Here is a 13086-nt window from a genome sequence, read left to right as displayed (position 1 = left end):
TACAGCAGACTCTCCCTTTAGTCAAGAAAGGAAAATTCTGATAAGCCTTTTAGTGGTATGAATGGGAGATAAGCGCTACTGGTAGTTTCAGAGATGCTTCCAACCTCCATGGACCACATTTCTGTTCAATGGGCCTTCCTCTTGTCAGATGATTATGGCATGAACTTGTTTTTCACATCCCTAGCTGGGGCTTAACATATGGGGAGAAGAACCTGAACTTGTGGAAGTGAAGGCAAGGAGGAGAGAGGACTTCTGGCCAGGAAGGATGAGTGGGTCTCAGTAGCACGGCCTCAGTCCAGGGCTAAAATGAGTGATGGGCACCTCCAGGAAGGGAAGTGCTAATACCTCTGGAAGGCATTCTCTAACTGTGAGTTTTGTATATCTTTTTACTACATTGTAATTTTTTTTTTTTTTTTTTTTTTTTTCGGAGACAGAGTTTCACTCTTGTTGCCCAGGCTGGAGTGCAGTGGCGCGATCTTGACTCACCACAACCTCTGCCTCCTGCGTTCAAGTGATTCTCCTACCTCAGTCTCCTGAGTAGCTGAGATTACAGGTGTGTACCACCACGCTCGGCTAATTTTTATATTTTTAGTAGAGACGAGGTTTCACCGTGTTGGCAAGGCTGATCTCGAACTCCTGACCTCAGGTGTACCACCATGCCCGGCTAATTTTTGTATTTTTAGTAGAGACAGGATTTCACCATGTTAGCTAGGCTGTTCTAGAACTCCTGACCTCAGATGATTCAACCACCTCCTAAAATACTGGGATTACAGGCATGAGCCACCGTGCCCGGCCTACTACAGTATAATTTTTTAAAGTTGACACCAAGCATTCAATATAGTTCATGGGCCAGCAAACTACATCCCATGGGCTGGCCACTCATTTTTGTGAATACAGTTTTTATCTGATCACAGCCATGCTTATTTATTTATGTCTGTGGCTGTATTCACACTACAACTATAAGTTGTATCATTGCAACAGAGGTTGTTTGGCTCACAAAATATAAAATATTTACTATCTGGTCCTTTAAGAAAAAGTTTGCCCCCAAAATAGGTTTGCCACAGATGTTTACTTGTCTTTGAGAGGGAATGAAAGGGGTCTTGACCACTTTTTGGAGTAAAGCCTTCCAGAGAAGTGCAGAGGTCATCTGAAAATAGAGCTCAGGGCAGCAGTCAAAGTGAGAGGAGTGGGTGCTAGCAGTCTTGGGGGATTTGTAGAACATGCAAGCACTGCCCAGGGAGTCTCAGAAATCCTCAGAGAGGGGACTAAGCTTCCTGCCACACCCAAGTGAGACCTTGGATCATAAGACATATTCGAGCTCCCATTCATGAAGGTTCTGGTCTTTGGATTATATCTGGGACTAATCTCAATCCTTAAGGAGATCCGGAAATATGTCCTCGGTAAAACTGCTAAATGTGTGAAGAAAATGGTGCTTTTTAATATAGAGTGATTCTGCACAGGTTCACTGTATATTACAGTATATACAGTATATACAGCTTTGTATCCCAAAGCAAAGAGTACATTGCTATTTCCTAATAGCCTCTGAGATGAGGGGATGACAAGAGAAGAGGAGAGAGACACTTTTTTGAATAAGGATGTCTAAGGCATGACACCAACTATATACAAAGCTACTCAGGTTTTTCATTACCATTTCTTAAAATTTTAAATCTTAAATTTCCCTGAGAAGTGAGTGAATCACATACTAGTTATTATAGATTGGATTTCTTTCAGTGGAATTGTTCCTGGAGTGTGAACAGAGCTACGATTTGATTGATCACAAGTTATTCCCCTGCCCCAGGTAGCTGTGGGAAATTTCCAGGAAACAGTGCACTGACGGACATCAGCAATTGGGCAGGCAGTGGAGCGCAGTCTGAACTTCTTTATCAGGGAGCAGAGTAGTGCCCTAAATTCTACTAGACTTGACTTTTGGATTTCCCAGAAAAGCTACCATTTATGCATGATGCTCCAGCTGATAATATCTTCTACCCAGTCTCAGGACACGAAGGGCTCAGATGCTGATGGCAATGCTTTTCATTAACAAAATTTCACCCTCCACTCACGTCATCCCAGAGAGTAGGTTACTAGCAACCTTGTAAGAAGTATTTCTCTCTCCTATGTTAATTAAATTTCACAAATTTCACTCTTTTTAAAAAATGACTTAATCATCAGGAACTGCAATATTAAGTTGGCCAGTTATTTTGAAATCACAGTTACCTCAAATTTGAAAAGAGAAGCCATCTTTGGACTTAGCAACTGCAGCTTTTAGACCATCTGGAGTTCCAAGCCTTCAGTATCTATGGTACATAATCTCCATGATAATACCTTCATCATTTCATTCACTTATTCACTCATATAACCATTCCAAAGATGCTGAGTACTTACTATGGGCCAAACACTGTTCTAAAATATAAAGGTAGCAAAGGCATAGTTCCTGCCCTTAAGCATATTATGTTTTTAGGAAACAGACTATGCTTAGATTAAGTTTGATTATGATTGTCATGAATAATAACATTGTCATTCAAAATAAGATGGGACAATAACAATTTTTGGAAAATACTTTGGTATAACGCATGAAGTAGCTTTGAAAACACTTTGCTGGGGGAGTGCCCAAGATGGCTGAATAGGAACAGCCCCAGCCTCCAGCTCCCAGGGTGAGCGACACAGAAGATGAGTGATTTCTGCATTTTCAACTGAGGTACCAGGTTCATCTCACTGGGGTGTGTCGGACAGTTGGCGCTGGTCCGCACGTGCAGCCCGACCAGCGAGAGCTGAAGCAGGGCAAGGCATCGCCTCCCCTGGGAAGTGCAAGGGGGAAGGGAATTCCTTTTCCCAGCCAAAGGAAATTGAGACACACAACACCTGGAAAATCGGGTAACTCCCACCCTAATACTGTGCTTTACCAAGGGTCTTAGCAAACAGCACACCAGGTGATTATATACCACACCTGGCCCAGAGGGTCCCACACCTACAGAGCCTCCCTCATTGCTAGCACAGCAGTCTGAGATCTATATGCAAGGTGGCAGCGAGGCTGGGGGAGGGGCACCCGCCATTGCTGAGGCCTAAGTAGGTAAACAAAGCCGCTGGGAAGCTCGAATTGGGTGGAGCCTACCACAGTTCAAGGAGGCTGGCCTGCCTCTGTAGACTCCTCCTCTGGGGACAGGGCATACCTAAACAAAAAGCAGCAGAAACCTCCACAGAGGTAAATGCCCCTGTCTGACAGCTTTGAAGAGAGCAGTGAATCTCCCAGCACAAAGGTTGAGATCTGAGAATGGACAGACCACCTGCTCAAGTGGGTCCCTGACCCCTGAGTAGCCTAACTGGGAGACATCCCCCATTAGGTGCAGACCGATACCTCACACCTCACATGGTGGGGTACACCCCTGAGACGAAGCTTGCAGAGCAAGAATCAGACAGCAACACTCACTGTTCAGCAATATTCTATCTTCTGCAGCCTCTGCTGCTGATACCCAGGCAAACAGGGTCTGGAGTGGACCTCAAGCAAACTCCAACAGACCTATAGCTGAGGGTCCTGACTGTTAGGAGGAAAACTAACAAACAGAAAGGACACCCACACCAAAACCCCATCAGTACATCACCATCATCAAAGACCAAAGACAGATAAAACCACAAAGATGGGGAAAAAGCAGCACAGAAAAGCTGGAAATTCAAAACATCAGAGCGATTCCCCCCCACCTTCAAAGGAATGCAGCCCGTCACCAGCAAAGGAACAAAGCTGGATGGAAAATGACTTTGAAGAGTCGAGAGAAGAAGGCTTCAGTCGATCAAACTTCTCAGAGCTAAAGGAGGAACTATGTAACCAGCGCAAACAAACTAAAAACCTTGAAAACAGATTTGATGAATGGCTAACTAGAATAACCAATGTAGAGAAGTCCTTAAAAGAACTGACAGAGATGAAAACCATAACATAAGAACTACGTGACAAATGCACAAGCTTCAGTAACCGACTCAATCAAATGGAAGAAAGACTATCAGCGATTGAAGATCAAATGAATGAAATGAAGCGAGAAGAGAAGTATAGAAAAAAAAAGAGTAAAAAGAAATGAACAAAGTCTCCGAGAAATATGGGATTATGTGAAAAGACCAAATCCACATCTGATTGATGTGCCTGAAAGTGACAGGGAAAATGGAAGCAAGTTGGAAAACACTCTGCAGGGTATCATCCAGGAGAACTTCCCCAACCTAGTAAGGCAGGTCAACATTCAAATTCAGGAAATACAGAGAATTCCACAAAGATACTCCTCAAGAAGAGCAACTCCAAGACACATAATTGTCAGATTCACCAAAGTTGAAATGAAGGAAAAAATGTTAAGGGCAGCCAGAGAGAAAGGTCGGGTTACCCACAAAGGGAAGCCCATCAGACTAACAGCAGATCTCTCGGCAGAAAGTCTCCAAGGCAGAAGAGAGTGGGGGCCAATATTCAACATTCTTAAAGAAAAGAATTTTCAACCCAGAATTTCATATCCAGCCAAACTAAGTTTCATAAGTGAAGGAGAAATAAAATCCTTTACAGACAAGCAAATGCTTCGAGATTTTGTCACCAGCAGGCCTGCCCTACAAGAGATCTTGAAGGAAGCACTGAACATGGAAAGGAACAACAGGTACCAGCCATTGCAAAAACATGTGAAAATGTAAAGTCCATCGATGCTAGGAAGAAACTGCATCAACTAGCGAGCAAAATAACCAGCTAATATCATAATGACAGGATCAAGTTCACACATACTAATATTAACCTTAAATGTAAATGGACTAAATGGTCCAATTAAAAGACACAGACTGGCAAATTGGATAAAGAGTCAAGACCCATCAGTTTGCTATATTCAGGAGACCCATCTCACATGCAGAGACACACTTAGGCTCAAAATAAAGGGATGGAGGAAGATCTACCAAGCAAATGGAGAACAAAAAAAAGCAGGGGTTGCAATCCTAGTCTCTGATAAAACAGACTTTAAACCATCAAAGATCAAAAGAGACAAAGAAGGCCATTACATGATGGTAAAGGGATCAATTCATCAGGAAGAGCTCACTATCCTAAATATATATGCACCCAATACAGGAGCACCCAGATTCATAAAGCAAGTCCTTAGAGACTTACAAAGAGACTTAGACTCCCATACAATAATAATGGGAGACTTTAACACCCCACTGTCAACATTAGACAGATCAATGAGACAGAAAGTTAATAAGGATATCCAGGAATTGAACTCAACTCTGCACCAAGCAGACCTAATAGACATTGACAGAACTCTCCACCCCAAACCAACAGAATATACATTCTTCTCAGCATCACATCACACTTATTCCAAACTTGACCACATAGTTGGAAGTAAAGCAATCCTCAGCAAATGCAAAAGAACAGAAATTATAACAAACTGTCTCTCAGACCACAGTGCAATCAAACTAGAACTCAGGACTAAGAAACTCAATCAAAACTGCTCAACTACATGGAAACTGAACAACCTGCTCCTGAATGACTACTGGGTACATAACAAAATGAAGGCAGAAATAAAGATGTTCTTTGAAACCAGTGAGAACAAAGATACAACATACCAGAATCTCTGGGACACATTTAAAGCAGTATGTAGAGGGAAATTTATAGCACTAAATGCCCACAGGAGAAAGCAGAAAAGATCTAAAATTGACACCCTAACATCACAATTAAAAGAACTAGAGAAGCAAGAGCAAACACATTCAAAAGCTAGGAGAAGGCAAGAAATAACCAAGATCAGAGCAGAACTGGAAGAGAGAGAGACACAAAAAGCCCTCCAAAAAATCAATGAATCCAGGAGCTGGTTTTTTGAAAAGATCAACAAAATTGATAGACCACTAGCAAGAATGATAAAGAAGAAAAGAGAGAAGAATCAAATAGATGCAATAAAAAATGATAAAGGGGATATCACCACCAACCCCACAGAAATACAAACTACCATCAGAAAATACTATAAACACCTCTACACAAATAAACTAGAAAACCTAGAAGAAATGGATAATTTCCTGGACACTTACACTCTCCCAAGACTAAACCAGGAAGACTTTGAATCCCAGAATAGACCAACAGCAGGCTCTGAAATTGGGGCAATAATTAATAACCTACCAACCAAAAAAAGTCCAAGACCAGAAGGATTCACAGCCGAATTCTACCGGAGGTACAAGGAGAAGTTGGTACCATTCCTTCTGAAACTATTCCAATCAATGGAAACAGAGGGAATCCTCCATAACTCATTTTACAAGGCCAACATCATCCTGATACCAAAGCCTGACAGAGATACAACAAAAAAAGAGAATTTTAGACCAATATCCCTGATGAACATCAATGCAAAAATCCTCAATAATATACTGGCAAACTGAATCCAGCAGCACATCAAAAAGCTTATCCACCATGATCAAGTGGGCTTCATCCCCGGGATGCAAGGCTGGTTCAACATACACAAATCAATAAATGTAATCCAGCATATAAACAGAACCAAAGACAAAAACCACATGATTATCTCAATAGATGCAGAAAAAGGCCTTTGACAAAATTCAACAGCCCTTCATGCTAAAAACTCTCAATAAATTCAGTATTGTTGGAACGTATCTCAAAATAGTAAGAGCTATTTATGACAAACCCACAGCCAATATCATACTGAATGGGCAAAAACTGGAAGCATTCCCTTTGAAAACTGGCACAAGACAAGGATGCCCTTTCTCATCACTCCTATTCAACATAGTGTTAGAAGTTCTGGCTAGGGCAATCATGCAAGAGAAAGAAATCAAGGGTATTCAGTTAGGAAAAGAAGAAGTCAAATTGTCCCTGGTTGCAGATGACATGATTGTATATTTAGAAAACCCCATTTTCTCAGCCCAAAATTTCCTTAAGCTGATAAGCAACTTCAGCAAAGTCTCAGGATACAAAATCAATGTGCAAAAATCACAAGCATTCTTACACAGCAGTTAAGAGACAAACAGAGAGCCAAATCATGAATGAACTCCCATTCACAATAGCTTCAAAGAGAATAAAATACCTAGGAATCCAACTTACAAGGGATGTAAAAGACCTCTTCAAGGAGAACTACAAACCACTGCTCAGTGAAATAAAAGAGGACACAAACAAAAGGAGGAACATAACATACCATGCTCATGGATAGGAAGAATCAATATTGTGAAAATGGCCATATGGCCCAAGGTAATTTATAGATTCAATGCCATCCCCATTAAGTTACCAATGACTTTCTTCACAGAATTGGAAAAAACTGCTTTAAAGTTCATATGGAACCAAAAAAGAGCCCGCATTGCCAAGACAATCTTAAGCCAAAAGAACAAAGCTGGAGGCATCATGCTACCTGACTTCAAACTATACTTCAAGGCTACAGTAACCAAAACAGCATGGTACTTGTACCAAAACAGAGATATAGACCAATGGAACAGAACAGAGACCTCAGAAATAATACCACACATCTACAGCCATCTGATCTTTGACAAACCTGAGAGAAACAAGAAATGGGGAAAGGATTCCCTATTTAATAAATGGTGATGGGAAAATTGGCTAGCCATAAGTAGAAAGCTGAAACTGGATCCTTTCCTTACTCCTTACATGAAAATTAATTCAAGATGGATTAGAGACTTAAATGTTAGACCTAAAACCATAAAAACCCTAGAAGAAAACCTAGGTAATACCATTCAGGACATAGGCATGGGCAAGGACTTCATGTCTAAAACACCAAAAGCAATGGCAACAAAAGCCAAAATTGACAAATGGGATCTAATCAAACTAAAGAGCTTCTGCATAGCAAAAGAAACTACCATCAGAGTGAATAGGCAACCTACAGAATGGGAGAAAATTGTTGCAATATACTCATCTGACAAAGGGCTAATATCCAGAACCTATAAAGAACTCAATCAAATTTACAAGAAAAAAACAAACAACCCCATCAAAAAGTGGGCAAAGGATATGAACAGACACTTCTCAAAAGAAGACATTCATACAGCCAACAGACACATGAAAAAATGCTCATCATCACTTGCCATCAGAGAAAAGCAAATCAAAACCACAATGAGATACCATCTCACACCAGTTAGATGGGGATCATTAAAAAATCAGGAAACAACAGGTGCTGGAGAGGATATGGAGAAATAAGAACACTTTTACACTGTTGGTGGAACTGTAAACAAGTTCAACCATTGTGGAAGACAGTGTGGCCGTTCCTCAAGGATCTAGAACTAGAAATACCACTTGACCCAGCCATCCCATTACTGGAGATATACACAAAGGATTATAAGTCATGCTGCTATAAAGACACATGCACACTTATGTTTATTGTGGCACTATTCACAATAGCAAAGACTTGGAATCAACCCAAATGTCCATCAGTGACAGATTGCATTAAGAAAATGTGGCACATATATACCATGGATACTATGCAGCCATAAAAAAGGATGAGTTTGTGTCCTTTGTAGGGACATCGATGCAGCTGGAAACCATCATTCTCAGCAAACTATCACAGGAACAGAAAACTAAATACCGCATGTTCTCCCTCATAGGTGGGAATTGAACAATGAGATCACTTGGACACAGGAAGGGGAACATCACACAACGGGTCCTATTGTGAGGAGGGGGTGGGGGGAAGGATACCATTAGGAGATATATCTAATATAAATGACAAGTTATTGGGTGCAGCACACCAACATGGCACATGTATACATATATAACAAACTCGCACGTTATGCACATGTACCCTAGAACTTAAACAGTAAAAAAAAAAAAAACTCTTCTTCAGTTCAAAAAAGGAAAAGAAAACACTTTGCAAAGCAATGTCTCAGAAATCTTTGACCAATTGAAAATTGTTTTCAATGTTATTACTTTGAAGGATAGTACTGACTTGCACATACTCTAATCTTTAAAATATTTTTTGTCTGAGTCTGAGTCAGGAAGACTGCTTGAGCCCAGGGATTTGAGATCAGCCTTGGCAACACAGTGAGACCCCCTCTCTAAAGAAAAAAAAAAAAAGCAGGCAGGGTGGCTCATGCCTGCAGTCCCAGCTATTCAGGAGGCTGAAGTGAGAGGATCACCTGATTCCAGGAGATGAAGGCTTCAGTGAGCTGTGATTGCGTGACTGCACTCTTGCCTTGGAGACAGAGCAAGGCCTTGTCCCAAAAATATATTTTTAACATATTATTTAACAATATATTTAACATATTTTAGTCACAACATGCTATGTCTCTCATAGTGCTAGCACAATGGCTTATACATAGTAGACATCAGTAAACATTTCACAGGTTCATTGATTTTAAATTTGGAAAGCACTTTTAGAAATTAGCTAGACCTATGGTCCTTAACTTTAATTGGATTTTGGACCACTTTGAAAATCTGATGAAATCCATGTTTTTCTTATTCAAAAAAGAAGAAAAAAATGAAAGCGCTGCCAAGCACAATGGCTCAAGCCTGTAATCCCAACATGGCCAAGACAGGAGGATCACTTGAGCCCAGGAGTTTGAGACCAACCTGGGCAACATGAGCAAGACCCTGTCTCTATTAAAAAAAATTAATTAATTAATTAGCCAGGTGTGGTGGCAAGTACCTGTAGTCTCAGCTACTGAGGAGGCTGAGATGAAAGGATCACTTGACCCCTGGAGATTGAGGCTGCAGTCAGTGAGCCATGATTGGGTCACTGAACTCCAGCCTGGGCAACAGAGAGAAAGGCCCTGAAGAAAGAAAGAGAGAGAGAAACAGAGGCAGGGAGGAGGGAGGGAGGGAGGAAGGAAGGAAGGCAGGCAGGAAGGAAGGAAGGAAGGAAGGGAAGAAGTAAGGAGGGAGAGAAAAACAAACACAAAAAACAAAAAAGAAAAGAAAAACACACACTTACATTTTTGCATGCAATTTCAGAGGATTGGTGTATCTCTCTAAAGACCATCCAGGATCTCCCTTAGCTGAGCATCTCTTATCTAGTCTACAACTTCCATTTTATAATTGTTGAAAATCATTGCTAGAAGAAGAGTTGGAAAACTGTGTCCCCTAAGTCAAATCTGGCTCACTTCTTGTTTTTGTACAGCCTGTGAGCTACAAATGATTTTTATAGTTTTAAATGGTTAGTAAGTACCAATATATTAGCCTCGGTTCTACCTCTTGGCTTGCAAAGCCTAAAATATTTACTATCTAGGCTTTTGTAGAAAAAGTTTGCCAACCCCTGATCTGGAATCCTTAGATAATATTCCCCCAAATTATGCAGCCAGTTACTAAAAAACAGAGGACTAGAGTTCACACCACCTGATTCCTCATTCATTGGTCTTCCTATTACTCCTATTGATTGATTAAAATCCTGACTAATTAATTGATTTAAACCCAATAAAACAGAAAACAAAGACGTGTAATTCTGGAGTACTGACTAAGCAATTTCTCAGCTAAGTAATTGTGCGATTATGTAGAACGCTGAAGTCCAGAGAATTAAGTGACCTATCAAAAGTCATATAACAAATTTGTGAAACAAAATTAAATGCCTATAGTCAGGTTAGGTATTACTTATTTTTTAAAAACTTTGCATTATATTTCATTCGACATATTGGAAAAATGTTACTTCTTGGAAGTAGAAAATACTGGTACAGAAGGTATTTTACTTAAAGTAAAATTATTTGAACAGATGTTGTTCCTTTAATTTATCTTATTTAAGAAGTTATTTTCGGATCCTTCCTGTTATGTAGTACTTTAAAAGTGGGATGGAAAGAATTATAATTACCATTATTTTACATGTTATTTTGAATATGCTTCTTTTAGAAATGTCTAAGTGCCTGATTGCTTACAGATTGTTTCCTTCTATTGACTAGGGCTGCCCGAATAGTTTCAAACTCTATCTGAAAATAATGCAGTAACAGAGTTAAAGGATTTTCGTAACAAAAGAAAATTAAGACATCACTTAAAAGACAAGCATTTGAATAATTATACATAAATTCAATAGTGCCAGGTGCCCTAAAAAATTCTATGATACGTTTAGCCGGTTTTTTGACAGAGAGATTCTAAAATTATTTTGGTTCATAGTTACCAATAAAAATTAGGTTTTACTTTCAGAGCAGCGTATCCTAAGCAGTAAGAATAGAACAATCCCTTCTATGAAGGAGGAGTTGTGGTTAGAGAGAATACGCTTGCTTTTTATAGCAGAACCTTTTGAAGATTCCGAATTAGAACTATGCCAACCAATTCAGTATGCTTTATTTCTGCGGCATTTTCATTCATGTCTCCCCAAACCTAAGTCTTCTGCACTTACCTTGAAAATCCAGATTTCTCAGTGATGGCTACAGAGATGGGCCACATGTCTGCCTTCCAAATAGGATTCTGTTTCAACAGCAGGGCAGCTGGGGCATTTCCATGCTCTGAATGCATTTGCAAAGGCTCTGGACAGCTTACCAAGCAAAAGGAAGTGAATGTATTCTAAGTTCCTCAGAATGTCAACAGACCATAAAACCTCAAAACCGTTTGAAACACAATAGTCTTGAAAAACTAACCTGTTAAACATGAACAGCCCAAGTTGCAAAACTACAGAGAAGCCAATTATGTCAAGAAATATTTATGAAGGATTGATGACTATGATGAATCAAGTTTTTAAAATGTTATTCAAACGAAATTTTGTAGAGAATGGGGAACAAAGTGATATTATCAAAAACAAAAAGGGAAGATAAACTGTGTATTGTTCTTCTGGTGAAGGAATATGTGTAATATTTCCTTTCAGTAAGGAGAAAATTTCCAGAGTTGCTCTATACCTCACTGGGCTCCCACTTAGGGCTCCCACTTTTATAATTGTGTTAATTAGTTGTTACTGATAAATGACATTGACTGTGATATGGTACTATAATTATGTCATTTAATTAGAATTAAGATAAAAAGCACTTAAAATCAGAGTGTGCTAGAGGGGCAGGGGAGGGGAGTAATTTTGTCACAGCTTAACTTCTTAGACTGTCAACATTATCTCCAAAAGAAGCTGTCCACACAGTCATAGAGATGCAATGCAAGTATTGAAAAAAAAAAATCGTCAGTTCCTCAAACTGTTTTAACTTTCCTACCATTTTATGACCACTCTATAAATTAGGATTTTATAAATGTTCTAATTATCATGTAAATCAGCGGTCCCCAACCTTTTGGCACCAGGGAAAGGTTTCATGGAAGACAATTTTTCCACAGACAGGGGTGGGGGATGTTTTCCAGATGATTCAAGCACATTACATTTATTGTGCACTTTATTTCAATTGTTATTACATGATAATATATAATGAAATAATTATACAACACATCGTAATGTAGAATCAGTGGGAGCCCTGAGCTGGTTTTCCTGCAACTAGATGGTCCCATCTGGGGGTGATGGGAGACAGTGACAGATCATCAGGCATTAGATTCTCATAAGGAACACTGCAACCTAGATCCCTCACATGGACAGTTCAACAATAAGGTTCACGCTCCCATGAGAATCTAATGCCCCTGCTGATCTAACAGGAGGTGGAGCTCAGGCAGTAATGCAAGTGATGGGGAGCAGCTGTAAATACAGACGAAGCTTTGCTGGCTCATTTGTGCACTGCTCCACTCCTTCTGTACAGCCCAGTTCCTAACAGGCCACGAACCACTACTGGTCTGTGGCCCTGGGGTTGAGAATTCCTGATGTAATGAGCATGATAATATTACATGGAAATTTGTCAGTTAAAAAGTACTAATTTATTAAATATCAACATTTTAAACATTTCCCTATTTTAAAAATCCATTGTGACATTTCACCATTTCAAAAAGACATTTTAAAAGGCATCAAAATGATACTGGTCCTGGGTTCTTTCTACTTTAAGGTCCCTAAGTAGAATAACTTTGGTCATTTCGGGTGATTCCTGGTCTTCTTTGCAATGCTAAAACACTCATATTTTAGGCAAAATTTTTGCAGTTTTGTTTACATCAGTGTTCACATTTCTTACTCCAAACATAATGTTGTAAGTGCTTCCAACTTTGTTTCTTAGTTTGAAGGAAAGGCCTCTACATCAGGAAACTTCAATTTCAGCAGATGTACAATCTTTCTGTTATATGCGTTAAAATGTTATCTGCTTCAAAATAACTCATGCTAGAGA

The 13086-nt window shown here is 39.7% G+C and overlaps 1 protein-coding gene across 11 annotated transcripts in view; it reads right to left on the bottom strand.

The window, feature by feature from the left end:
- Window positions 1-11465, bottom strand: part of GPR141 (G protein-coupled receptor 141) — a 64918-nt gene extending 53453 nt beyond the window's left edge. For 10 of the 11 annotated variants that reach the window (XM_023192774.2, XM_023192773.2, XM_023192771.2 and 7 more), the window contains exon 1: window positions 11253-11465. The gene's annotated coding sequence lies outside the window, so the exon portion shown is untranslated. The remainder of the gene's footprint in view (window positions 1-11252) is intronic. The other variant, XR_002726506.3, reaches the window with a different exon arrangement.
- Window positions 11466-13086: the final 1621 nt, after the last annotated feature.

This window comes from Piliocolobus tephrosceles, chromosome 8 (genome assembly GCF_002776525.5).
Source record: "Piliocolobus tephrosceles isolate RC106 chromosome 8, ASM277652v3, whole genome shotgun sequence".
Lineage (NCBI taxonomy): Eukaryota > Metazoa > Chordata > Mammalia > Primates > Cercopithecidae > Piliocolobus > Piliocolobus tephrosceles.
Note: the sequence above shows the minus strand (reverse complement) of the source record. Positions and strands in the feature narration are given on the sequence as shown.